A 26,529-nucleotide genomic window follows, 5' to 3' on the forward strand; every position below is an offset into this window, starting at 1 on the left:
GAGATGATAAGGGAAACATCACTATGACTTGTGCATGTTAAGAATCGCTGGGTTGGTGGCCTGTGCTGTGAGCAGAGGGTTGAGAGTGGACGTGTGCATGGCCAAGGAAGGATGTAGGGCCACGTGCTTCCCAGGGGGGAAGCCTGGATGCCTAAGGGGTAAACTGGCGAAAGGGAAGTAGCGTGAGGCTAGACAGGGTACAGGGAGTGGGTGCTGGGGCATCTTGGCTCTTCAAGGCAGGCTACCTCTTTGGGCTGTGGGCAACTAGGGGCTCTCTGAAGCTCATCAGGATAAAGGACGCTAGACTTGTGTTGCAGGCATATGGACTCTCAGATGCACCAAATCACATGGTTTGAAGCCCTGCTCGTCTATCAGGTCTCCACGAGCCAGGTTTCAGCATTATCACTGTACTTAAATCATTTTCACCTACAGGTCATTCACTTCCTCCACAGCTCCTTCCAGATTCAGGCTTCATGAACAGGCATTTGTAAGTTGGTTCTCATTTGCCATCTATTCAGTGCTATGATAACTGAAATCATCTCTGAACAGGAAAATATTTTTATCTGTCTTAGTTGCTATTCAGAGGACCTGGGGTGGGCTACTGAACTTCTGTACTTGAGAAAGATAAGTTGCTCCAGGTAATGTTTAATTTTACTAAAGAAAAAAATCCCAAAATGACTTTTCCCCTTAAGTTAATAGTTTTTGTCCTTGAAAACAAAGCCGACACAATACAGGTGAATAATACCTTGAAGTCTTTGTTCTCTGGGCTGAGTCTCAGAGCTGAATGCATCAGACAGGGTGCTAAAACTTGCAGGCAGAGGTATAGAATCCCAATCTCTACCTTTTAACATGAATCCGGGCTCTTCTAGATACCAGGCCAACCACGTGCCCCTCTGGAGACCTCATGGTGAGAGATGAGAATAGATGAGAATCCCTGTTGCATATTAAAAACTATTGTGACTTCCCTGGTAGTCCAGTGGTTAAGAATCGACTGCCAGTGCAGGGGACAGGGGTTCGATCCCTGACCTGGGAAGGTACACGCCGCAGAGCAACCGGTGTGCTACAACTACTTGGCCTGTGCTCCACAAGAGAGACCACTGCAATGAGAAACCCGTGCACCGCAACTAGAGGGTAGCACCCGCTCGCTGTAACTAGAAAAACCCGCTTACAGCAACGAAGACCCCTGCGCAGCCAGAAAAAAATGAATGTTAGTTATATTGTATTTTTTTTTTTGAACAAAGTCTTCAAAATTTGGTATGCATTTTATACTGACAGCACATCCCAGTTGAGATTTGCCTCATTTCAAGTGTTTTGTGGTCACATGTAGTGAGTGTCTGCCACACTGGATAGTGCTTCTCTCTCTCTCTCTTTCTCCCTCTGTAATAAAATGTAGTTGACACTCAATATTATGTTAGTTTCAGGTGTGCCACATAATGATTTGATGTCTACATACATTACATAATGACCATCACAGTAAGTCTAGTAATCCTACTGTCCCTGTACAAAGTTATTACAATTTTAGTGACCACATAGTGAAAAGGAAAAATGTTAGTTGCTCAGTCATGTCTGACTCTTTGTGACCCTATGGACTGTATCCTGCCAAGCTCCTCTGTCCATGGATTTCTCCAGGCAAGAATACTGGAGTGGGTAGCCATTCCCTTCTTCAGGGGATGTTCCCGACCTAGGGATTGAACCCAGGTCTCCTGCATTGCAGGCAGATTCTTTACCATCTCAGCCACCAGGGAAGTCCATTGGCCACATTCCTTATGTATATTACATCCCTGTGACTTACGGGATTCCCAGGTGGCTCAGTGGTAAAGAATCCACCTGCCAATGCAGGAGATGTGGATTTGATCCCTGGGTCGGGAAGATCCCCTGCAGGAGGAAATGGCAACCAACTCCAGTGTTCTTGCTGGGAAAATCCCATGGACAGAGGAGCCTAGCAGGCCACAGTCTGTGGGGTCGCAAAGAGTCGTACATCACTGAGCAACTGAGCATGACTTACTTTTTATATAACTGGAGGTTTGTGCCTCTAAATTCCCCTTGCCTATTTTCTCCTATCACCCACCTCCATTCTGGCATCCACCAGCGTGTCCTCTGTAGCTATGAATCTGTTTGTCTGTTCTGTGGGGAGCTCTTCCCTGGGACTAGCTTTTCACCATGAGCTGTGTGTGCCGCTCCCTGGCTAATCTGTCCATGGGTCTCAGAGGTTGATCTGTTAGAGCAATGTTGTTGTTGTTGTTTGGTCGCTAAGTTGTGTCCAACTCTTCACGACCCCATGGACTGCAGCTCACCAGGCCTCCCTGTCTCTCACTATCTCCCGGAGTTTGCCCAAGTTTGAGTCCATTGAATCGGCGATGTTATCCATCCTGTTAGAACAGTGGCTCCAGACAGAGGTGCAATGTGATGCAAGGACCCGGGAAGAAGCTCAGTGGAAGGCAGAGGCATCCATGGCATGAATCCTTTTTCACAAAAGAGAGTGACTTGAGATTACCATCCCCTTGAGAAATTGGAAGGTGCTCCTCCTGGGGATGCTCAGATGCTCTGAGACCTGGAAAGGTGTCTTTCTGGAGGCTGACACACACAGAGCTGCACGGAGCAGAGGTGGGAGATCTGCTCGTTCATAGATGCTGTGGGTGAAGCAGCCACACCTGTAATGCCAAGACCTTGGCAGGAAGAGAAGGGAAAAGCCAGTTTCTCCAACTTTCTCTAATAGCTTCTGGGTCATTGCTCCTCTGGTATTGGGTTGATAATCCTGTTGTTTACCTATTTGCTTGTATTCCATTGTGTTCCTTAAGTGGACTAGACACAGTTCACAAAGATAGTTGGATTATGGCCTGATGACATAAAAATGACAAAAAACGAAGCATAATAGATGGAAGAATAGGAAAGATGAATGGAACTAGGTGTGAGGTTGGTTCAAAATATACATCTCTGAATGGCCCACCTATTTGCTAGAGATGGGCTATATTGATCTGAGTCTCAGCTGTTCAACAGCCAAGGCAAAGGGAGGCACAATAAGTGACATGAATCACAGCACAGGAAATGAAAACAAACAGGAGCTGAGTTGGCACAAAGCCACACTGTAGGGCAAGGAAGTGAGGACATAGGACAGAGCACAGTGGAAACCATACCTGTGACACCAAAATCCTATCACATCCTCAGAGCGATGTTCCTCCTGAGTTCTTGAAAACAAGCTTCATCAGGCCCAAGCTTCCAACCTCAGTAGTAGCATCTTATACTCATGGGTATTGAATCCGAGTGTTGCTCTTCTGTCTGTTTAGACTAAGGGCGCACCTCCTTGCTTTTCTAGAGAAGCCATTCTGCAGAGCCCACCTTATGCTCTCCTGACACTGGGTTCTCAGATGGACTGCTTAGTCTGGGTCCATTTAAGAGATTAGACAGAGCCACACATTTCCACAGCAGGGAAAGATCACCAGTGACTGTTTCCTTCCCTGCTGGGTGCATGAATACTTTTCCCAGACTTCTTTGCAGCCAGGCGTGGTCTTGACCCTGAGCTTGAGCAGAAGTGATATTCATCACTTCTGAGCTGAAATAGTTGGGAAGTAAATGCATTATTTCCATACTCCTCATCTGCTGGCTGAAAAATGAAGGCTACAAGGGCCCAGAGGAAGATGGAGCCCAGGAAGGAAGAAGCCCAGGCTACTGAGGGTCTGGTGGAAGACACCCAACCAGAACACCTTCCCTGGACTGTGATCTGCACAAGGACCAACTCCTCTTGTGTCAAGGCACTAGGATGTCTAGATTTGTCTGTTAGAGTAGCTAGCATTATTTGAACTAATACAGTTCTCCTTGGGAAATGCTCTCTAAACACAATTCCTCTCCACCAAGAGGAGTTGAAATGTTTGAGTGACACCAAGTTCAAGGTTACGTTCCCTGACAACTACTAAGAGTGCAAATATTCTCTGTTGCAGGGAAGTGGGTAGGTGTAAAACCTTATGTTTTAATAGTCACCCAAGGTGGGAGTAAGATGAACACACTCTTGTCAAAATCGTGTCACCTTACAAGAACTCCTGCCTGAATAGAAAGCTTGTACCTGTGTGTAAGACCAAGATTCTCCTCAGAAAGTCACTTTGGATCCGCCTTAGCACAGAGTGAAAATGGTAACCAAGGCCACACGATTTCATACAGTATAATCTGCTGTAGTATTTTAACCTGAAAAAAAATTTAAACGGCTATATAACTCTTTGACTGCTGCAGCCCTTGTAAACAAAACAGAACTTGGACAGTCAACTTGGCCAAGTCTCCTTCTCACTCTGGGCTTTAGTTTGCAGGCATGACCAATGACAACTGTATGTGGTGGGCCAGAACTACAATTGATAATGTATGTGTACAACGCCAAACAAAAACTCTCTGCGGCACATATCTGTAGCATGTCGATAGGAACTCTAATTCTGTCCCCATCGTTCTTACATGGTGTAAGCACTAAGCACCAGCTATGGTGGCAGAACAAACATTTCCAGGTGCCACACACATTACACAAGGCAGTTGGTGGTTTAGTTGCTAATTTGTGTCTGGCTCTTGCTACCCCATGGACTGTAGCCCACACAGCTCTTTTGTCCATGGGATTTTCCAGGTAAGAATTCTGGAGTGGGTTGCCATTTCCTTCTCTACAGGATCTTCCCAACCCAGGGGCTTCCCAACCATGATTCCTGCATTGCAGGCAGATTCTTTACCTGGGAAGTCCATCACATAAGGTGAGACACTTGTAATATTTATGGACCAGGTCCTGGGGGACAAAGCCAGGAGGAAAGGGTAGTCCCTGATTCTCCCTGAGAAGAACTGCAGGTCTGCAGTTACATTCAGAGATCGTGGAGGCTGGGTGGTTATGCCACCATCATATTAGATGTTGCGGAAGGATCCAGGTTTGTGAGCCTGGCTGGTGTGCATGGCAACTTTCTTCCTGATGGGTCTTTAGTGATGAGTCATCTGCAGAGCTTTGTGATTTGTCCAGGAATGAGCTCATAAGGGCTCCAGATTAGTGACCAGACCAACAGCATTGAAAGAACCAAGTGCTGAGACAGGTCTGGGCTCCTCGCTTGGGCCACGGTGTGGCCTGTGTAGCCAATGTCCTCACTTGCTCCCACTGTGTGGCCTGTGTAGCCAATGTCCTCACTTGCTCCCACTGTGTGGCCTGTGTAGCCGATGTCCACCCAAGGGACACAGATACCCTGGATTTCCAACTTCACCCAGGCTGCATGGGACCTGGCTCCTTTGTGCCTATAGCAGGTAAAGCCAAACTCTGGCTAAAGGGTGAAAAAATCACAATGAAAAACCCAGATCTGATTTATTTTTTTACTCTCAGTTGATGTCTTGGGCTTCCTTGGTGATTCAGATGGTAAAGAATCTGCCGGCAATGCAGGAGACTAGGGTTCAATTCCTACGTTGGGAAGACCCCCTGAAGAAGGGAACTGCTACCCACTCCAGTATTCTGGCCTGGAGAATTCCTTGGATAGAGGAGCCTGACCTGTCTACAATCCGTGGGGTTGCAGAGTCAGATATGACTGAGTGAGTTTCACTTCACTTCGATGTCTTAAATCATCCTGGAATCGAGCTCTACCATTTTGCTCTTCCAAAAAGGTGAAGGAAGAATATGAGAAGATGCTCCCCCACTATAGAGGTTGGGTGGCTGCAAAACTTGAGTCCTGGGGGCTGTGGGATCTGTAGTCCAAGTGCCTTATACTCAAACCTGGGCTGTGACTGGGGACTGCTATGAGACAGAGGGCCTTTGTCACTTTGTAATTCACTGTCCATCTATCCTTCTCCACTGGCAGGACCGTGAAGACACACGTGTCCAATTATGAGGATGCTCCAGGAAGTTGTCAGGCAGTGCCTGTAAAACTTTCCATGTGCCTATGAAACACCTGGGCCTCAAGACTCTCCCTTTCTTTCTTTTTATTAAAAAAAAAAAACTATTTATTTACTTATTGGCTATGCTGGATCGTCGCTGTCGGTGGGCTTTTCTCTAGCTGTGGCGAGCAAGGGCTCTTGCAGTGCGTGGCCTTCTCATCGCAGTGGCTTCTCTTGTTGCAGAGCACGGGCTCTAGGTACTTGGGCTTCAGTAGTTGCAGCACGTGGGCTCAGTAGTTGTGGCTCCCAGGCTCTGGAGCACAGGCTCGGTAGTTGTGGCGCATGGGTTTAGTTGTTTCATGGCTATGGGATCCTCCTGGATCAAGGATTGAACCCACGTCTCCTGCACTGGCAGGCAGATTCTTTGCCACTGACCACTAGGGAAGCCCCAAGATCCTGCATTTCTAACTAACCTCCTGGTGAGGTTGATGCTGCCCGGAGGACCCCACCTGAGTAGGAGGGTCCCATGGGTCATGCCATGTGTGGAGTGATATTTGGACAAGCAGTGCTTCTGGGCAGCTCCCTAGAGCCTGCCATGGAGGCTGGAAGAATCTGTGATGAGAAGGGTCTGAGTGTTGTCTCAGGAAGAAGAAAATATCTGGGAGGATGGTTGCCCGGGGCCTGCGAAGAACACCCCTCCTGGGCCTCCATCTATTTACCTTGACTTTGTGCTTTCCATCTTTGCTTTTACAAATTAGGAAAAAGTGCAAGTGTTAGTAGCTCAGTCAGCTCTTTGTGATACCCTGGACTGTGATCCACCAGGCTCCTCTGTCCATGTAATTCTCCCAGCAAGAATACTGGAGTGGGTTGCCATTCCCTTCTTGAGGGGATCTTCCCCACCCGGGAATCAAACTGGGTCTGTGTTGCGGGCAGATTGTTTACCTTCTGAGCCACCAGGGAAGCCCTGAATGGGCCTCATTATACCTCACATCTGAGCTAGGCATTTACCAATCTGAGAATATAAGCAAACTGGCAGAAGGCATCTGACAGAAAGCCCAGCTGCGGGGTAGGGGGCTGGAGTACATCCTCGGCCCTTTGCTCCCTCTCAGGCATCTCAGGTCAAAGCCTAGCTCAGCCTGGTCCTCCCCATCCTCCTGGGATGCAGAGGAGGAGGAGGCCTCCACTCTTGAAGAGGCTTGGCTTCTTGTATCCTGACACGTGCATGTTTTCTGTTTTATAGGAAGAAATGTGTCTTGGCTGGAGGCCCACGTTTCGTTCCAGCACATCCTTTTTACCAAAAGAGCCGTCCCTGGAGCTGCCAACAGTGTTTACAAGAAAACCATCCAACAATAGTTTGGATCTGGGAGCGTGGCCTGACCACAGACGTGGCCTTCCCCACCCTGAGAACCAACCATCAGGAAGCCTGGCACATGGTATAGTGTCTTTATTTCTACCCCAAAATGTAAAAAATGTAAAGCTGGTTTCTTTCTTTCTTTTTTTCTCTTTCCAGCTGGGAAAACTCCTGTCAGTGGATGCAGTGTCCTTTCCAGATTCAATATTATGCAAACTGCATATCGGCAAATGGAGTAAACAAATATGGCCATGGAGCCTCCTGATGCATGGAGAGACGGGGCTGGGAGAGATGGGCCTGTCCCAGAACAGAGATGCAGATCCGGCGGTCTGCGTGCGAGCTGCTCAAACTGCCGCTCAGCCGGCTCTGTCGCCATCTCTCTCCTTCAGAACAGAGTCAGAGACTGAGATGATGCACCACCCGGACAATGGATGCCCAGCAGCAGGGGCATAGCTGAAGTCACAAACAGACCTAGGGTGGCTGCAGGCCAGATTGGAGCTCTCATCGACTGGGGTGGGGGGTTCACCACCCAGCCAGTCCTGCGCTGGCTCTAAGCCCCACCGTCTTCAGGCCCGCCCAAGGGAAGGCAGAGAAGTTGAGTTTTCAGCTCCATCTCCCCTGTCTGGCAGGCTGAGCAGGAGGCAGTACCCCATATGGCATGTTTCTGGCAGAGAGACCTTGGTCAAGTCCCTTTCGAACCATGGGCTTTAGTTTCCAGGCATGTAGAGTTTTAATATGGGTGTGATGGGTCTGGGCTGGCTTCAGTTCTGCACTTCCAGAGTGTAGGATGCTTCTGTGTGATGCCGGATCCCAACACGCTCCCGTGGCAATAACTCAGGGAGATTAAGTGCCTTTTAAATGTTCCCTTCTAAGAAGATGAGGAAACAGATTTAAGGGGATTAGACTGTTCTATTGAAAGGTGGGCAGAGAGTAAGTGGAAAAGCTAGCATTTAGACCTAGGCCGTCTTTTCAGAAATCCCATACTGTCTTTTTTTGCAAAGATAGCATCATGCTTCCACAAACACCTGTGGATTCAGAAACCAACCCCACAAACAAACAAAACGAAGGGACAAGGAGCACCCAAAGGGTCCATCGTCAAAGTCAGAAATGAAATTTTCATCCATCTCGCCTCCATGTATCGCCTCCCCTGCCCTGGCTGGTTGAATGTTTTCTCCTGTAGCTTCTGTCCTCTTTGTCTGTGGTGGGGTAACGGTGGGGGCAGGGCAGGTGAGAAGATGCCTGTATGCCCTTTTGGGTGAGCTGTATTTCCCACATTTTTTTTTTTTTTGGGAGGGGGCAAGCAGAAATTGGCCTGTCCTATGCTCGTTTACAATGAAGCAAGAGTCCCTTCTCACCATTAACTACCCCATGGAGTTTGGTGTCACAGAAATAGTTGCTCAGGCAGACTAGGTTCAGTTGCTACCAAATACACTTGAAGTCTCAGAATTACTGAGAACAGAGATTTGCAGCCACGCTCTCTGGATCCCTGATAAATCAGGCATGTCTGTCCATATTGTTTCAGAAGGGAGATGCGTTCTCAGGTGTTCAGAGGAAATGGCCCCATACCCAGTTTCATGTCCCGAACCAGGGTCCCTGGTGCCTGGGATGCCGTATTGCTGAGCAGATGGCAGTGTCACGGGCATGCTTCTGGTGGAGACAAGATGGAGATAAAACCGCATACCCCCTCACGTTGACAGCTTTGGAAAGTCTCTGCCAGCTCTTCCAGAGAAGGTGCTGGGGTGGGAGGTCACTCAGGGCACAGGAGGAACAACCCAGGCCAGAGCTTCATGCGTTCAGCAGGTTGTGGATAAATTGGTTATCTGTGATCCGATTTCTGGCACCTAGCATATATCTGATATTTCATGTGGGTTTTGATCATTTTTTTAATTTTTAAAAATTAGAGTATAATTGTTTTGCAGTGTTGTGTTAGTTTCTGCTGTACAACAGTGTGAATCAGTTATAACTACATATGTATCCCCTCCCTCTTAAGGGTTTTTATTACTGACTTGAGGAAGTTTTCAAATATTTCGTCTTTGTAGAGTCTTATCGACTCCATTCTTCCTGGTGGGAAAGTGGAGAAATAAATTAACCAAAATTTTCTCTGACCAATCACTATGCCCATTTGGTGATTAGATGTCCCAAGAATATCCCAGGTAATGCATTTGGAGGGTTATTGTCAGCCTCACTGTTTTTCTTCTCCCTCTCTCACTCTCAACCCTTCTGAAATACAGGATAGGGACCCTCATAACAGAATTATGCCGATGAATGTGTTTTATAAGTGGTTAATATGTGCAGCTGGTAAACTTACTTTCCTCACTGTACTGCCAAAGTTTGTGGTCTTTTGCACCTTTTTTTGTGGCTTACCATGGCAGAATATGTGGTGGATGTGCCCCACTCTGCTGTATGTTAGCTGCTTGGAGATAGATGGCTTTTCAACTCTGTGTCCATGCTTCTCCCATGCACACAGCATGTGGCAGACAGATTCTGAGGTAAATGACTCTCCATGGTCCCTGTCTCCTATTCATGTCCTGTATAAAACCTTCCCTCTGAGTGTGGGGGGACCAGACTAGCTTCTAACCCATTGAATATGGCAAAAATGATGAATGTCATTCCTATGATGACATTGCATTATACCAGACTTCGTCTTACTAGTGAATTCATTCACTGTTTTGATCGAGTAAATGGTCATGTTGGGAAAGTCCACATGGGCTTCTCTGTATGGTGGGTGACTTCTAAGAGCTCAGGGCAGCCTCCAACCATTAGCCATCAAAAATTGGGGCTCTCAGTCCTACAGCCACAGGAAATAAATTCTTCTAGTAATCTGAGTGAGCGTGGAGTCAGGTTCTTCCCCAGTCAAGCTTTTGGATGAGAACACTGCCTGGTTAAAACCACAAATGCAGCCTTGTGAGATTCTGAGCAGATGACTCAGCTAGACCACACCCAGACTCTTGACCTGCAGCAACAGTCAGATAATAAATGTGTACTGTTTAAAGTTGCCAAGTTTGTGATAATCTGTTATGCAGTTATTAAAAATGGATACCGCACACTCAGAATTTCCTGGCCACATGCATTGTGAGAGCAATTCAGTGCTGTTCCTCTGAAATCTCCTGTCTGTCATCTAAGACATGACCTCTGCATGCTCTTGAAAATGAGAAACTAGGTGATTTCCTGGAGAGTAACAACAAATACCCCTGGACTTAGGTTGGTAGTTGTAACATCTGTGTCTCTAGCTGATGTCCTTCCGGAATTCCAGACCCTAGTGCCTGCTCATATATCTTTACTTGGTAGTTACCCTTCAAAATAAAAATGTCCCAAACTCAACTCTTCATCCTCCAAATAATTTTCTACTTCGCCACTGCTTTTTTGTCTTAAGAAAAAGCACACCACCCTCGTCACCTTAGATCCTCACATCTTCCCAAAAGTTCCCTTGGGATGGCCCTCAGATCAGAGTTCCAACTTTATGTCTGGGGCGGAGAGACACTGCAAGGATCTATAATCTCTGGGCCTTTGTAAATTGTCCCTTGGGCTTCCAGGGGTGTGGGTGGGTGGTGGAGGCATTGTCCCATCTCCAGGGCCAAAATGATTCTTTCATCTGGAAGGCAAAAAGTCCCAAGCTCCAGGCCAGGATAATAAACCAGACAAATTGAAAAGGTACTGAGTCCTGGAGGCTCTCAGGGTTTTTCTCAGGTTTGCTCCACACAGTCCTATATTCTCTGCCAGGTGTATGTGATTCCCTTCCTTGCCTTCCCAGTCTATTAAATCTATAAGCTATTAAGAATTCAGAGAAACTGTATATAAATTTCCTCCTATATTAAATGACACTAAAGTTAACATCCAAAGTTACCAAAAGGTTTATTTGATAGGGAACATTCTCACTTCCTTACCAAGTCTCAGTGTCAATGCAACCATCCTTGACAAGTATAGGTTAACATGTCCCTCTGTCTCAGCAATATTTGTCAAGATGAAGAGTCCTACCAGTTGCATTGTCAAATGCTTCTAATGAAAAGGGTATATCTTTTCAGATACGAAAAGGCAGAGGTGCAGAAACAGACGCTGTGCATGTCCCTGCAAGAGTGATACAAGATGACTGAGAAATGTCATCTGAGAGAAGGGGAAGAACCAGCCCTACATTAAAAAGGTAAAGAAATAGAAGAAAAAAAAATCATGAAGTCAGTGTGTAATTATAGTTGATGCATATATTGTATTTTATAATGCCACCTGACCTGCCTCTTGAGAAATCTGTATGCAGGTCAGAAAGCAACAGTTAGAAATGGACGTGGAACAACAGACTGGTTCCAATAGGAAAAGCTGTACGTCAAGGCTGTATATTGTCACCCTGCTTATTTAACTTGTATGCAGAGTACACCAGGAGAAACGCTGGGCTGGATGAAGCACAAGCTGAAATCAAGATTGCCAGGAGAAATATCAATAACCTCAGATATGCAGATGACACCACCCTTATGGCAGAAAGTGAAGAAGAACTAAAGAGCCTCTTGATGAGAGTGAAAGAGGAGAGTATAAAAGTTGGCTTAAAGCTCAACATTCAGAAAACTAAGATCATGGCATCTGGTCCCATCACTCCATGGCAAATAGATGGGGAAACAGTGGCTGACTTTATTTTTCTGGGCTCCAAAATCACTGCAGATGGTGACCACAGCCATGGAATTGAAAGATGCTTACTTCCTGAAGGGAAAGTTATGATCAACCTAGGCAGCATATTAAAAAGCAGACACATTACTTTGCCAACAAAGGTCCGTCTCATCAAGGCTATGGTTTTTCCATTGGTCATGTATGGATGTGAGAGTGGGACTGTAAAGAAAGCTGAATGTCTAAGAATTGATGCTTTTGAACTGTGGTGTTGGAGAAGACTCTTGAGAGTCCCTTGGACTGCAAGGAGATCCAACCAGTCCATCCTAAACGAGATCAGTCCTGGGTGTTCATTGAAAGGACTGATGTTGAAGCTGAAACTCCAATCCTTTGGCCACCTGATGCGAAGAACTGACTCACTGGAAAAGACCCTGATGTTGGGAAAGATTGAAAGTAGGAGAAGGGGATGCCAGAGGATGAGATGGTTGGATGGCATCACTGACTCAATGGAGATGAGTTTGAGTGAACTCTGGGAGTTGGTGATGGACAGGGAGGCCTGGCGTGCTGCAGTCGGACACGACTGAGTGACTAAACTTCTGAACTGAATTCAGTGCTTGGATGATTAAGCAAAGAAACATCAGGATAGGAAACCTAAGATGGAGCCAGAAGCAAGGTCATTGCTGAACCTGTATGCTGTAAGCTCTACCATACTTGATGAATGTGGACATTGGGTCCTCAACAGCCACTGCAGACTAGCAGTCTGGTGAGTCCTGTAAATTGTTTAGTTATGGGACAAGCTGGGCACCAGTGCAGACCAGTGTTCTCTGAGAACATCTTTGCTTCTTCCCTAAACGGTTGTCAAAGGAGAAGCTAAAACCACTTTAAACTATTTGTTTATAAAAATGTCTTACATTTTATGTGCAATTTATTCTTGAGTATATTATATATTTTGCGGACATTTGAGATTTATTTTCCCATTTTATTCTCTGTCTGATGCTGGCATAGAAAGTAGTCATTAATTTCTAAATAATTATTTTTAAAAATGTCTAATAACTTCTCATCTACACAGTCATCTAATCCTCAAACAGTAATAATTGCACCTTCTTATTTCTTGTGACTAAAGATTTTTTCTTTTCTTTTACCGTATTACACTGTCTAGAAGAGCACTACCCAATAGAAATATAACACTTGGTAAAAGAAAGTAAACAGAAACATGAAAAATTATTTCAATAATATATTGTTTATTTTCTAAAAAAATTTTTGTTGGGGTATAGTTGATTTACAATGTTGTATTAGTTTCAGATGTACAGCAAAGTGAATCTGTTGTATGTATATCCATTTTTTTTAGATTCTTTTCCAGCATCAGATCAGATCAGATCAGTTGCTCAGTCGTGTCCGACTCTTTGCGAACCCATGAATCACAGCATGCCAGGCCTCCCTGTCCATCACCAACTCCCGGAGTTCACTGAGAGGCACGTCCATCGAGTCAGTGATGCCATCCAGCCATCTCATCCTCTGTCTTCCCCTTCTCCTCCTGCCCCCAATCCCTCCAGCATCAGCGTCTTTTCCAATGAGTCAACTCTTCGCATGAGGTGGCCAAAGTACTGGAGTTTCAGCTTTAGCATCATTCCTTCCAAAGAAATCCCAAGGCTGATCTCCTTCAGAATTGAATGGTTTGGATCTCCTTGCAGTCCAAGGGACTCTCAAGAGTCTTCTCCAACACCACAGTTCAAAAGCATCAATTCTTTGGCACTCAGCCTTCTTCACAGTCCAACTCTCACATCCATACATGACCACAGGAAAAACCATAGCCTTGACTAGACGAACCTTTGTTGGCAAAGTAATGTGGTCATAACTTTCCTTCCAAGGAGTAAGTTTCTTTTAATTTCATGGCTGCAGTCACCATATGTAGTGATTTTGGAGCCCAAAAAAATAAAGTCTGACACTGTTTCCAGTGTGTCCCCATCTATTTCCCATGAAGTGGTGGGACCAGATGCCATGATCTTTGTTATCTGAATGTTGAGCTTTAAGCCAACTTTTTCACTCTCCACTTTCACTGTCATCAAGAGGCTTTTTAGTTTCTCTTCACTTTCTGCCATAAGGGTGGTGTCATCTGCATATCTGAGGTTATTGGTATTTCTCCTGGCAATCTTGATTCCCGCTTGTGTTTCTTCCAGTCCAGCGTTTCTCATGATGTACTCTGCATATAAGTTAAATAAACAGGGTGACAATATACAGCCTTGACATACTCCTTTTCCTATTTGGAACCAGTCTATTGTTCCATGTACAGTTCTAACTGTTGCTTCCTGACCTGCATACAAATTTCTCAAGAGGCAGATCAGGTGGTCTGGTATTCCCATCTCTTGAAGAATTTTCCACAGTTTATTGTGATCCACACAGTCAAAGGCTTTGGCATAGTCAATAAAGCAGAAATAGATATTTTTCTGGAACTCTCTTGCTTTTTTAATGATCCATCGGATGTTGGCAATTTGATGTCTGGTTCCTCTGTCTTTTCTAAAACCAGCTTGAACATCAGGAAGTTCACGGTTCACGTATTGCTGAAGCCTGGCTGGGAGAATTTTGAGCATTACTTTACTAGCGTGTGAGATGAGTGCAATTGTGAGGTAGCTTGAGCATTCTTTGGCATTACCTTTCTTTGGGATTGGAATGAAAACTGACCTTTTCCAGTCCTGTGGCCACTGCTGAGTTTTCCAAAGTTGCTGGCATATTGAGTGCAGCACTTTCACAGCATCAGCTTTCAGGATTAGGAATAGCTCAACTGGAATTCCATCACCTCCACTAGCTTTATTCGTAGTGATGCTTCCTAAGGCCCACTTGACTTCACATTCCAGGGTGTCTGGCTCTAGGTCAGTGATTACACATTTATGATTATCTGGGTTGTGAAGATCTTTTTTGTACAGTTCTTTGGTGTATTCTTGCCACCTCTTCTTAGTATCTTCTGCTTCTGTTAGGTCCATACCATTTCTGTCCTTAATCGAGCTCATCTTTGCATGAAATATTCCTTTGGTATCTCTAATTTTCTTGAAGAGATCTCTAGTCTTTCCCATTCTGTTGTTTTCCTCTATTTCTTTGCATTGATCGCTGAAGAAGGCTTTCTTATCTCTTCTTGTATTCTTTGGAACTCTGCATTCAGATGTTTATATCTTTCCTTTTCTCCCTTGCTTTTTGCTTCTCTTCTTTTCTCAGCTATTTGTAAGGCCTCCCCAGACAGCCATTTTGCTTTTTTGCTTTTCTTTTCTATGGGAATGGTCTTGAGCCCTGTCTCCTGTACAATGTCACGAACCTCATTCCATAGTTCATCAGGTACTCTATCTATCAGATCTAGGCCCTTAAATGTATTTCTCACTTCCACTGTATAATCATAAGGGATTTGATTTAGGTCATACCTGAATTGTCTAGTGGTTTTCCCTACTTTCTTCAATTTAAGTCTGAATTTGGCAATAAGGAGTTCATGGTCTGAGACACAGTCAGCTTCTGGTCTTGTTTTTGCTGACTGTATAGAGCTTCTCCATCTTTGGCTGCAAAGAATATAATCAATCTGATTTCAGTGTTGACCATCTGGTGATGTCCATGTATAGAGTCTTCTCTTGTGTTGTTGGAAGAGGGTGTTTGTTATGACCAGTGCATTTTCTTGGCAAAACTCTATTAGTCTTTGCTCTGCTTCATTCCGTATTCCAAGGCCAAATTTGCCTGTTACTCCAGGTGTTTCTTAACTTCCTACTTTTGCATTCCAGTCCCCTATAATGAAAAGGACATCTTTTTTGGGTGTTAGTTCTAAAAGGTCTTGTAGGTCTTCATAGAACCATTTAACTTCAGCTTCTTCAGCGTTACTGGTTGGGGCATAGACTTGGATTACTGTGGTATTGAATGGTTTGCCTTGGAAACGAACTGAAACCATTCTGTCGTTTTTGAGATTGCATCCAAGTACTGCATTTCGGACTCTTTTGTTGACCATGATGGCTACTCCATTTCTTCTGAGGGATTCCTGCCCGCAGTAGTAGATATAATGGTCATCTGAGTTAAATTCACCCATTCCAGTCCATTTCAGTTCGCTGATTCCTAGAATGTCGACATTCACTCTTGCCATCTCCTGTTTGACCACTTCCAATTTGCCTTGATTCATGGACCTGACATTCCAGGTTCCTATGCAATATTGCTCTTTACAGCATCGGACCTTGCTTCTATCACCAGTCACATCCACAGCTGGGTATTGTTTTTGCTTTGGCTCCATCCCTTCATTCTTTCTAGAGTTATTTCTCCACTGATCTCCAGTAGCATATTGGGCACCTACTGACCTGGGGAGTTTCTCTTTCAGTATCCTATCATTTTGCCTTTTAATACTGTTCATGGGGTTCTCAAGGCAAGAATACTGAAGTGGTTTGCCATTCCCTTCTCCAGTGGACTACATTCTGTCAAATCTCTCCACCATGACCCGCCCGTCTTGGGTTGCCCCACGGACATGGCTTAGTTTCATTGAGTTAGACTAGGCTGTGGTCCTAGTGTGATTAGTTTGACTAGTTTTCTGTGAGTATGGTTTCAGTGTGTTTGCCCTCTGAGACTGTTACAGATTATTGAGTAGAGATCCCTGTGCTTATTAAGTTCTTATTAGTGATCTATTTATATATATTAGTGTATATGTCAATCCCAATCTCCCAATTTATCCCTCCCCCCTTACCCCTTCATAATCATAAATTCATTTTCTACATCTGTAACTGTTTCTGTTTTGTACTAGATAAGTTCATTTGTACCCTTTTTTCTCAGATTCTATATATAAGTGATATCACATGATATTTGTCTTTCTCTCTCTGGCTTACTTCACTCAGTATGACAATCTAGGTCTGTCTATGTTGCTGTAAATGGTATTATTTCATTCTTTTTATGGCTATTATTCCATTGTGCAAGAATGGCTAATTATCCATTCTTCTGTTGATGGTCATTTAGGTTGCTTTCATGTCCTGGCTATTGTATTGTAAATAGTGCTTCAGTGAACACTGGGGTGCATGTATCTTTTCAAATTATGTTTTTTTCTGGATATATGCCCAGGATCGGGATTGCTGGATCACATGGTAGTCCTACTTTTAGTTTTTTAAGGCACCTCCATACAGTTCTCCATAGTGGCTGTACCAGTTTACATTTCCACCAACAGTGTAGGAGGGTTCCCTTTTCTCCACACCCTCTCCAGCATTCATTGTTTGTAGATTTTTGATGATGGCCATTCTGACCAGTATGGAGTGACACCTCATTGAAGTTTTGATTTGCATTTCTCTAATAATTAGTGATTTTAACATCTCCTCATGTACTTTTTAACCATCTGTATATGTTCTTTGGAGAAATGTCTACTTAGATCTTCCACCCATTTTGATTGGGCTGGTTAGGGTTTTTTGCTGTTCTTAAACAGCATGAGCTATTTCTATGTTTTAGAGATTAATTTCTTGTCAGTTTCTTCGACCCAGAATAAAATTTCAACCTAAATAAATATAAAAATTAAAAAGTAGATATTTTACTCTCTTTAAAAAATACTAAGTGTTCAAATTCTGGTATGTATTTTATAGTTACAAAACACCTCAATTCAGATGAACCCCATTTCAAGTGCTCAGTAACCATACGTGACTAATGGCTGTCATTTTGGATAGGTCTAGAACTTCTAGAATATGATAAACGGTGACCACGGTTGCAAGCAGCCTTGTCTTATTATTTCCTGTTGAATGGGAATATCATTTACTTATAACTAGCTATTATTGCCATTTGGCTTGCAGTTCCCTGGTGGCTCACTGGTAAAGAATCTGCCTGCGACGCAGGGGAAGTGAATTCGATCCTTGAATTAGGAAGGTGCCCTGGAGGAGGGCATGGCAACTCCAGTATTCTTGCCAGGAAAATCCCATGGACAGAGGAGCCTGGTGGGCTAGTCTATGCAGTCGAAAAGAGTTGGACATGACTGAAGTGACATCACACATCCACACATTGCCATTTGGCTTGGGATGGTTTTTTCTTTTTTATCATATCAAGAACAATCTTCCACTGCTAGCTTATGAAATATTTTTGTTGTGGTGGTTAGTGATATACATTCAGTTCAGTTCAGTTGCTCAGTCGTGTCTGACTCTTTGTGACCCCATGAATCGCAGCACGCCAGGCCTCCCTGTCTATCACCAACTCCCAGAGTTCACTCAGACTCACGTCCATCGAGTCAGTGATGCATCCAGCCATCTCATCCTCTGTCATCCCCTTCTCCTCCTGCCCCCAATCCCTCCCAGCATCAGAGTCTTTTCCAATGAGTCAACTCTTCGTATGAGGTGGCCAAAGTACTGGAGTTTCATCATTCCTTCCAAAGAAATCCCAGGGCTGATCTCCTTCAGAATGGACTGGTGGATCTCCTTGCAGTCCAAAGGACTCTCAAGAGTCTTCTCCAACACCACAGTTCAAAAGCATCAATTCTTTGGTGCTCAGCTTTCTTCACAGTCCAACTCTCACATCCATATATGACCACTGGAAAAACCATAGCCTTGACTAGATGAAACTTTCTTGGCAAAGTAATGTCTCTGCTTTTGAATATGCTATCTAGGTTGGTCATAACTTTCCCTCCAAGGAGTAAGCGTCTTTTAATTTCATGGCTGCAGTCACCATCTGCAGTGATTTTGGAGCCCCAAAAAATAAAGTCTGACACTGTTTACACTGTTTCCCCATCTATTTCCCATGAAGTGATGGGACCAGATGCAATGATCTTCATTTTCTGAATGTTGAGTTTTAAGCCAACTTTTTCACTGTTCCCTTTCACCTTCATCAGAGGCTTTTCAGTTCCTCTTCACTTTCTGCCATAAGGGTGGTGTCATCTGCATATCTGAGGTTATTGATATTTCTCTTGGCAATCTTGATTCCAGCTTATGCTTCTCCTAGCCCAGTGTTTCTCATGATGTACTCTGCATATAAGTTAAATAAGCAGGGTGACAATATATAGCCTTGACATACTCCTTTTCCTATTTGGAACCAGTCTGTTGTTCCATGTCCAGTTCTAACTGTTGCTTCCTGACCTGCATACAGATTTCTCAAGAGGCAGGTCAGGTGGTCTGGTATTCTCATCTCTTTCAGAATTATCCACAGTTGATTGTGATCCACACAGACAAAGGCTTTGGCATAGTCAATAAAGCAGAAATAGATGTTTTTCTGGAACTCTCTTGCTTTTTCCATGATCCAGCGGATGTTGGCAATTTGGTCTCTGGTTCCTCTGCTTTTTCTAAAACCAGCTTGAACATCTGGAAGTTCACGGTTCACGTATTGCTGAAGCCAGGCTTGGAGAATTTTGAGCATTACTTTACTAGCGTGTGAGATGAGTGCAATTGTGAGGTAGCTTGAGCATTCTTTGGCATTACCTTTTTTGGGGATTGGAATGAAAACTGACCTTTTCCAGTCCTGTGGCCACTGCTGAGTTTTCCAAAGTTGCTGGCATATTAAGTGCAGCACTTTCACAGCATCATCTTTCAGGATTTGAAATAACTCAACTGGAATTCCATCACCTCCACTAGCTTTGTTCGTAGTGATGCTTCCTAAGGCCCACTTGACTTCACATTCCAGGATGTCTGGCTCTAGGTCAGTGATCACACCTTCATGATTATCTGGATTGTGAAGATATTTCTGGGCAGTTCTTCTGTGTATTCTTGCCACCTCTTCTTAATATCTTCTGCTTCTGTTAGGTCCATACCATTTCTGTCCTTTATGGAGCCCATTTTTGCATGAAATGTTCCCTTGGTATCTCTAATTTTCTTGAAGATATCTCTAGTCTTTCCCATTCTGTTGTTTTCCTCTATTTCTTTGCATTGATCGCTGAGGAAGGCTTTCTTATCTCTTCTTGCTATTTTTTGGAACTCTGCATTCAGATGCTTATATTTTTCCTTTTCTCCTTTGCTTTTCACTTCTCTTCTTTTCACAGCTATTTGTAAGGCCTTCCCAGACAGCCATTTTGCTTTTTTGCATTTCTTTTCCATGGGGATGGTCTTGATCCCTGTCTCCTGTACAATGCCACAAACCTCAGTCCATAGTTCATCAGGCACTCTATCTATCAGATCTAGTCCCTTAAATCTTTTTCTCACTTCAAATGCTATTGAAGTCACCTACTTATTTTTTAAGAAGCAGTGTTATTTTTTCTCCTTTGGTTTCGTGATACGATGTTTTAAAATTTCCCCTAATATTTAGCTATCTCTGCATTCCTGAAATAATCATTACTTAATGATGGAACACACTTCTTTTTGCTTGGCAGGATTTGGTTTGCTTTGGTTTCACTTCATCAGGTCATCTTGCGTTTCACAAAGTCAGACTTTCCCTTTAAAAATAGAATGACTAATAACAGTAGACAGGCACAGGTAGGCCTTGGACTGAGTGAGAGGACCGCTTTTTCTCCTGAGGGCCAGGAAGCTGAGTGTGTGGGGCAGGATGTCCAGGCAGGGTGTGCGGCTGAGTCTGGAGGCTCTGGGACTCAGTCACCTGAGCCCCGTGCAAGGTCCTTAGGGAAAGTAGCGAGTGCAGGAGAAATGTACCACGTAGAGAAATGGCAGCCTTGGGAGCTCAGTGTTGAATCATGTGGAACCACAACTGCAAGCATCATACTGGGATAGAGCTGTGTCCCCTTCCTTCTCTGCATCCTGAGAAGTCCTGGGGGACTAGCCTGGGTGGTGCATGCCTCATGCACTTCCATACTTGTGACAGTGGCCCAGGAGCTTGGACCAGTTGGTGCTCCTGGACCAACAAGTTGGTATCTGGACCACTGGTGAGCTCTGGCCCACGGGCAAGGATAACCTCTGTTTCTGGGTCACATGCTTCACCGAATGCTGTATCTGTGTGATCTGAGGATAACAGCAGTACACTTGGCCCTCTGGGGGACTGCTCAGATTTCCTAGCACTTTTTCTGTAAAACTAGTAACCAGGACTCTTTGCACAGAGTAAGTATCCTTAAGCTTCTTGGAATTTTCATGAATGTAGTGCCAAGAGAGAAAGAAAAAGAGACATTTTTATCATGAGGGGATGATTACTCAGTAATGATTCAAACTTGACTATTAAAACATAACTGTGTTAGTTTGCTAGGGCTGTCAGAACAGATTCCACAGACTGGGTAGACTGAACAGCAGAAACTTATCTTACAGTTGTGTAGGTTGGCAGTCCCAGACCCAGGTGTTGGCAGAGCTGATTTCTCTCCTTGGCTGCCTCCTCATTGTGTCCTCATGCAGACTTTACTCCGTGTGTCTCTGTGTTCACACCTTCTTGTCTTATACTGGGTTGGCCAGGAAATTCATTTGGGATTTTCATAAGACATGAGGGAAAATCCTAAACAAACTTTTTGGCCAGCCCAGTACTTTTCAGGACACTGGTCATCTTGGATCAGGGCCCACCCTTGTAACCTTACTTTAACTTAATTACCTCTTTAAAGACCCTGTGTCCAAATACAGTCAAATTCTGAGGTATTGAGGGTTCCAACATATGAATTTGGAGGGACACATCAGTATATAACAAGACTACTTTTTTTTTTTTTTAATCACCAAGTTGAAAAAATAAAAAATATCATTTATCAAAGCCTTTGGCTTCCATAGTCAAATGAAATCAGACTGTAGTTTCTTTTTGAGTGAATTCTCCTTTGCCAAAGTTTAGATCAGTGTTAACAAACTTCTTCAAATAGTTGAGAAACTTTCATCTTTTTTAATATGCTGTGTACTAGTTTGTTCAGGCCCACAAGGCTTGCTGGAAACCCTTGGGACCAGATATATTTCAGAATTCAGAACCTTTGGCTTTTTAGAAAGGTGATAAATGACATATACCATGTATTGCATGTCACACCAAGTGGGATCTGGGATATCAGAGCATAATAAAGCACGTGTACTACTTCATACCATGACATGAAAACAGTAATTGGAATGATTATTATATACATGTATATATATGTATATATAAATATATGAATTCAGATCAAATTTAACGTTAACTGAGTTCCAGTCAGGTTTTGTCTTCAGATGTTTTACGAAATAAACTACAGAATGTTTGGAATTTTAGAGCTGTAAATAAGGGATTGTGGATCTGGGTACCACTGGGATTGTATCATTTCCCTGAGAACAGTAAAGTTTACCTAAATGCAGCTTGCTTAAATATATAAACATATATGCATGTGTGCAAAGTTGCTTCAATCATGTCCCTATGGACTTTAGCCCACCAGGGTCCTCTGTCCATGAGATTATCCAGGCAAGAATACTGGAGTGGGTTGCCATACCCTCCTCCAGGGGACCTTCCTGACCCAGGGGTTGAACCCATGTCTCTTATGTCTCCTGCATTGGCAGGTGGGTTCTTTACCATTCATGCCACCTGAGAAGCCATTATATATTTGTATGTATGTGTGTGAATATATACACAGCTGGTAAAGAAGCTGCCTGAAATATGGGAGACCTGGTTTGCTCCCTGGTTTGGGAAGATCCCCTGGAGAAAGGAAAGGCTCCCCACTCCAGTATTCTGGCCTGGAGAATTCTATGGACTGTATAGTGCATGGAGTTGCAAAGAGTCAGACACAACTGAGCGACTTTCACATAAATACATATAATCTCTCTCTCTCTCTATACACACACACACACACACACACACACACACACACATATATATAATCTATTGAACGCTTTAAGGTTTGCCTATAATTATTGAACTACTTGGGCTGTTTGTTTAATGAATCAATTTTGGTGATTTATAGATTTTCTAGAAACTCTCCTCCTAGTGATTTTCAAATATACTAACAGGGCTGACATAGTACTCATTTAGCTCTTAAAAAAGTAAACTTCATATTTATGGTTACATCATTTTTATTCTTAACCATTTTCCACTTAATTGTATCCGCTATATATTTTTCTGCTTCTTTTAAGTCAGTACTTGGAATAATTTACCTGTTGTTGTACATTCTTTCTCAAAAACATAATTTGTAATATTATCTTTATCACATTCTTATATAACCTTTCCTCCTATTATGTTCTCTTTCTGACACCTTGAGGTAGATGCTTAGTTTCTCTATTTTATTTCTTTATGAAGCAAGCAAATTGAGTCTCAGAGTTTTTCTCTGGGTGCTGCTTCAGTCTCATTCCATCCTTTGGTATGTAGTTGAGGAAGCAGCTGAGGCCAGTGGCTCCACGCTTTCCTGATCCTGTCTCTCCCTCAAAACTTCAAAACTGCCCTCCTCAAAACTTGCCACTATTGATTTCCCTTTTCTTTCCTATTCATTCATCCTCTTACTTTGTGACTCTTTCCATTGGCCTTTTCTTTTTTTTATAATACAAATTTATTAATTTTAATTGGAGGCTAATTACTTTACAATATTGTATCGGTTTTGCCATACATCAACATGAATCCGCAATCCCACTGCTGGGCATACACACCGCGGAAACCAGAATTGAAAGAGACACATGTACCCCAGTGTTCATCGCAGCACTGTTTATAATAGCCAGGACATGCAAGCAACCTAGATGGCCTTTTCTTTTAAACAAAACGAACAGAATCTCATTTGCTTCTATTAAAAGCCCAAAGAAGCCAAAGCCTCCTCTTGAACCTGTCCTCCCTACTTTTGCAGCTGAAATGTCAGGAGATGTGAGCACAGTGATTGGTTTGGTTGCTCCCGAAGGTGGGGCGCCTGCAGGGATCACAGGGTCTAATGAGTGACAGTGGCCGTGGCAGCTGAAGTGGAGAGAAGAAGTCAGTGAGATGAAGAGGATGAGATGAAGAAATGAAGGAACCTGGGGCCCAGAGGGAGCGAGCACAATGCATCACACAGTCATCAGAAGCAGAGGGTGTTTTCCGTTTGGTTTGTCTTTTAGGAAAGCCTGTGTGTGTTAGTGGCTCAGTCGTGCCTGACTCTTTGTGATCCCCTGGACTGTAGGCCACCAGGCTCTTCTGTCTGTGGAATTCTCCTGGCAAGATTACTGGAGTGGGTTGCCATTCCCTTCTCCAGGGGATCTTCCCAACCCGGGGATCGAACCTGGGTCTCCCGCATTGCAGGCAGATTCTTTACTGTCTGAGCCACCAGGGAACCCCTTAGGAAAGTATGGTGTGTCTTAATTCTCCTCTCTTGTTTTCTATTTTCTCTTTTTTCCCCTCCTTTTTGAAGGGGTGGTGGTGTTTTGTTGTTGTTTTTTGCTATTTTCTTGCTTCTTCCATGTGGTTTATTTTCTGATTTCCTCTTGGCAGTTTCTGTGAGTTATAAAGCCTTTTACATTCTATTCGTGGTTACATTAAATAGCTTATATGTCACTTATTATCAGTGCCAGGTATATCTATGAATGTCTCTCTGTTGTCTAAGATGAAGAGAGATTCTTATTTTTAACTCAACCCTCCTCTCTTCGGTTTCCCCTGCACCTGGCCCTCCATCCCCACTCTGGGCTTGTGCTGATAAACTGTTACTTTTGACTGAATTTCTTATAGTTAAATTGAATTTTTTTAACATTATGTATATTCTGCTGGAAGGATTAACTATGACATTTGCATTCTGTTTTGTGACCACATTTGTAAAAGTAACTCATTATATAGAATTGCTTTTTAGCGTAAATGCTTTTAGTGCCTCCAGTTGAAAGGCAGGAAGGAAAGGGCTGGGGAGAAAACATTAGATGATATTCTGGATGAGAGACCTGGCTTCAGCCCACGGTTAGGCCTGTTGGGTGCTCACTGGGAACTTGGGAAAGATTTCCTCTTTCATCTCATCACCCATCCTTGACCGCTCCACTTACTCTGTCTGCAATGATAATGGACCTGCCTATAGGACCGGAGGTCAAAAATGATACCAGTATTGGATGGCTTTCCTGGATTGTAGCCACGTCAGACATCTTTTCTGAGAGGCAGAGCCCCATGGAAGTTCTCTGGCTCTCTTGCTCTGGGTTTCCTTCCTGCCCATTCTTGTCGTCGTTCTATACAAACCATAATACCCTTCCAGCATAGCTTTGGGCTTAGATATTTGGCCTATGAGTGTAGTTTGTCAACTGTCAAAACATTTTCCTGGGAGCATCCAGTTGTCTTTCCCACCTTTCATAGGGTTGATACATGTTTGAGAAATTTCCCAGAAACAATCTGCAGATGGGAGGTTGGTAGCGCTCTGGGTAGGGATTTCAGGGCTGTGGACACAGAAGTGATAGCCAACACCCTACATTGTCTCCATCCCAGTGGTAACCCTGCTGGTTGCAGTCCTTGTAGAGGACCCAGCAAATGTGTGGATGTACCAGATACTAAAGACATTCAGATGCTTCCCAGGGATGCCATCCTGGCCTCCATCCGAGTGTGACTGTGTTAATGAACTCCTCTCATTCAGTCTTGAAGGCTTCTTGGGGGGTAAGGCAGCACTTTATTTTTCTCCAGAGAAAGGACTTGAGCCACAGGACATAAACTCGAGTTCAGATTTGGCTCACTACATGTTAATGTTTGAGTTGTTTTCAAGAGTTTAAGAAAAATTATAGGCTTGGATCCATTGAGATTGGTTTACTAGTTTGGGGGTCCTTCATTTTTACTCTTTGTGCTGAGAGAGAGAGAGAGTGTGTGTGTATGTGTGCGTGTGTATGCGTGGCATTTCTTTTTCATGAACTCATGCCTGCTATTTAACTGGAGAGTTGGCGGCTGCATCTTAGAGCAATGCCCTTTCAGGTGTGGTCCGCAGACGAGCAGCATCAGCGCCACTGGGGGGCTCATTTGACACGCATGTTCTCAAGTGCCATGAATCAGAAACTGAGGGTGGCGCCCAGCAACCTGTGTTTTAACAAGTCCCCCAGGGGACATTAAAGAAAGGGAACCACTGTCTTAAAGATGATCCTCTCTACCTTTCTCAGCCTGCACTTGAGGTACTAATACTCCCCCAGAGGGAGAGTGATTTACCCAAGATCCTGCATAGGGTCAGTGACAGACCAGGGATTAGAACCCAGGTGTTAGACATGAAGACAGCTGACATCACAACTGGAATACAAGAGGTATTCAGTAACATGATTTTTCCTTCCTCTTGCTTCTGCCCCTGCTTAGGAGCAGCAGGACATAATCAGCTAGTGATGCACTGCTGTCTCTCAGTGCCTGTCTCTCTTTCTCCCTTTAATTCAGACAGAACCCAGAGAAAGGTCCCCATACGTGCTGTTAACTCACTGTGCATCCAGGAGCGAGCCACTTTGCCTGTGTCCCCATCGCAATGGTGAAGAAGTGAAGGGTTGGCCGGCCTCCCTAAGATCCCTTCCAGTTCTGACTTCCTAGGGCTTCATGGCAGGCTCTGACACACACGTTTCCCTGGTCGGCTATCAGCGGCCATCTGGCAATTAGCAGTCTCTGAGGCAGCTAATCCCACTCTGAGCTGGATTAAAGCTGAAGTTTAAAACATGGAGATAGGCAGGTGATTTATGTTTGAGTCTTTGGGTCCTGCTGTCCCTGGCAGCCCAGTGATGGAGGACAGAAAAGCTGATTTACTCCCTTATCTATCTCAGGAGGCTCAGCGAAGCCGGATCAGCTTTCCAGGGGGACAACCTGAGCTGGGGGGTGTGCTGGGCTGCAGGAGGTGCTGGGGAGCTCTGGGAACCCAGCCCTTATCCATCAGGGCACGGCTGGGCTGGCCGGAGGAGACTGGAGAGAGCCCATTTCTGTGTTCAGTGCTATATTGCTAGAAGCATGTGTGATGGGGGAGCCGGGGGACAAAGGCCAGATCATTTAAAACCAGGACTCCCAGATGCCATCAAGGGCCCTGGGGTGGTGGCCGACAAGCCCTCCAGCTCCTGTGGGGGGTGCCCTCTCATTAG

General features: G+C 44.3%; 1 long non-coding RNA gene across 1 annotated transcript in view; it reads left to right on the plus strand.

Moving 5' to 3' along the window:
- Positions 1-12,506, plus strand: part of LOC107132945 (uncharacterized) — a 32,661-nt gene extending 20,155 nt beyond the window's left edge. Inside the window, exons 2-3 of the long non-coding RNA XR_001501376.3 lie at positions 7,052-7,244; positions 11,185-12,506. This is a non-coding gene — a long non-coding RNA (uncharacterized lncRNA). The remainder of the gene's footprint in view (positions 1-7,051; positions 7,245-11,184) is intronic.
- Positions 12,507-26,529: the final 14,023 nt, after the last annotated feature.

This window comes from Bos taurus, chromosome 11, assembly GCF_002263795.3.
Source record: "Bos taurus isolate L1 Dominette 01449 registration number 42190680 breed Hereford chromosome 11, ARS-UCD2.0, whole genome shotgun sequence".
Classification (NCBI taxonomy): Eukaryota; Metazoa; Chordata; class Mammalia; order Artiodactyla; family Bovidae; genus Bos; species Bos taurus.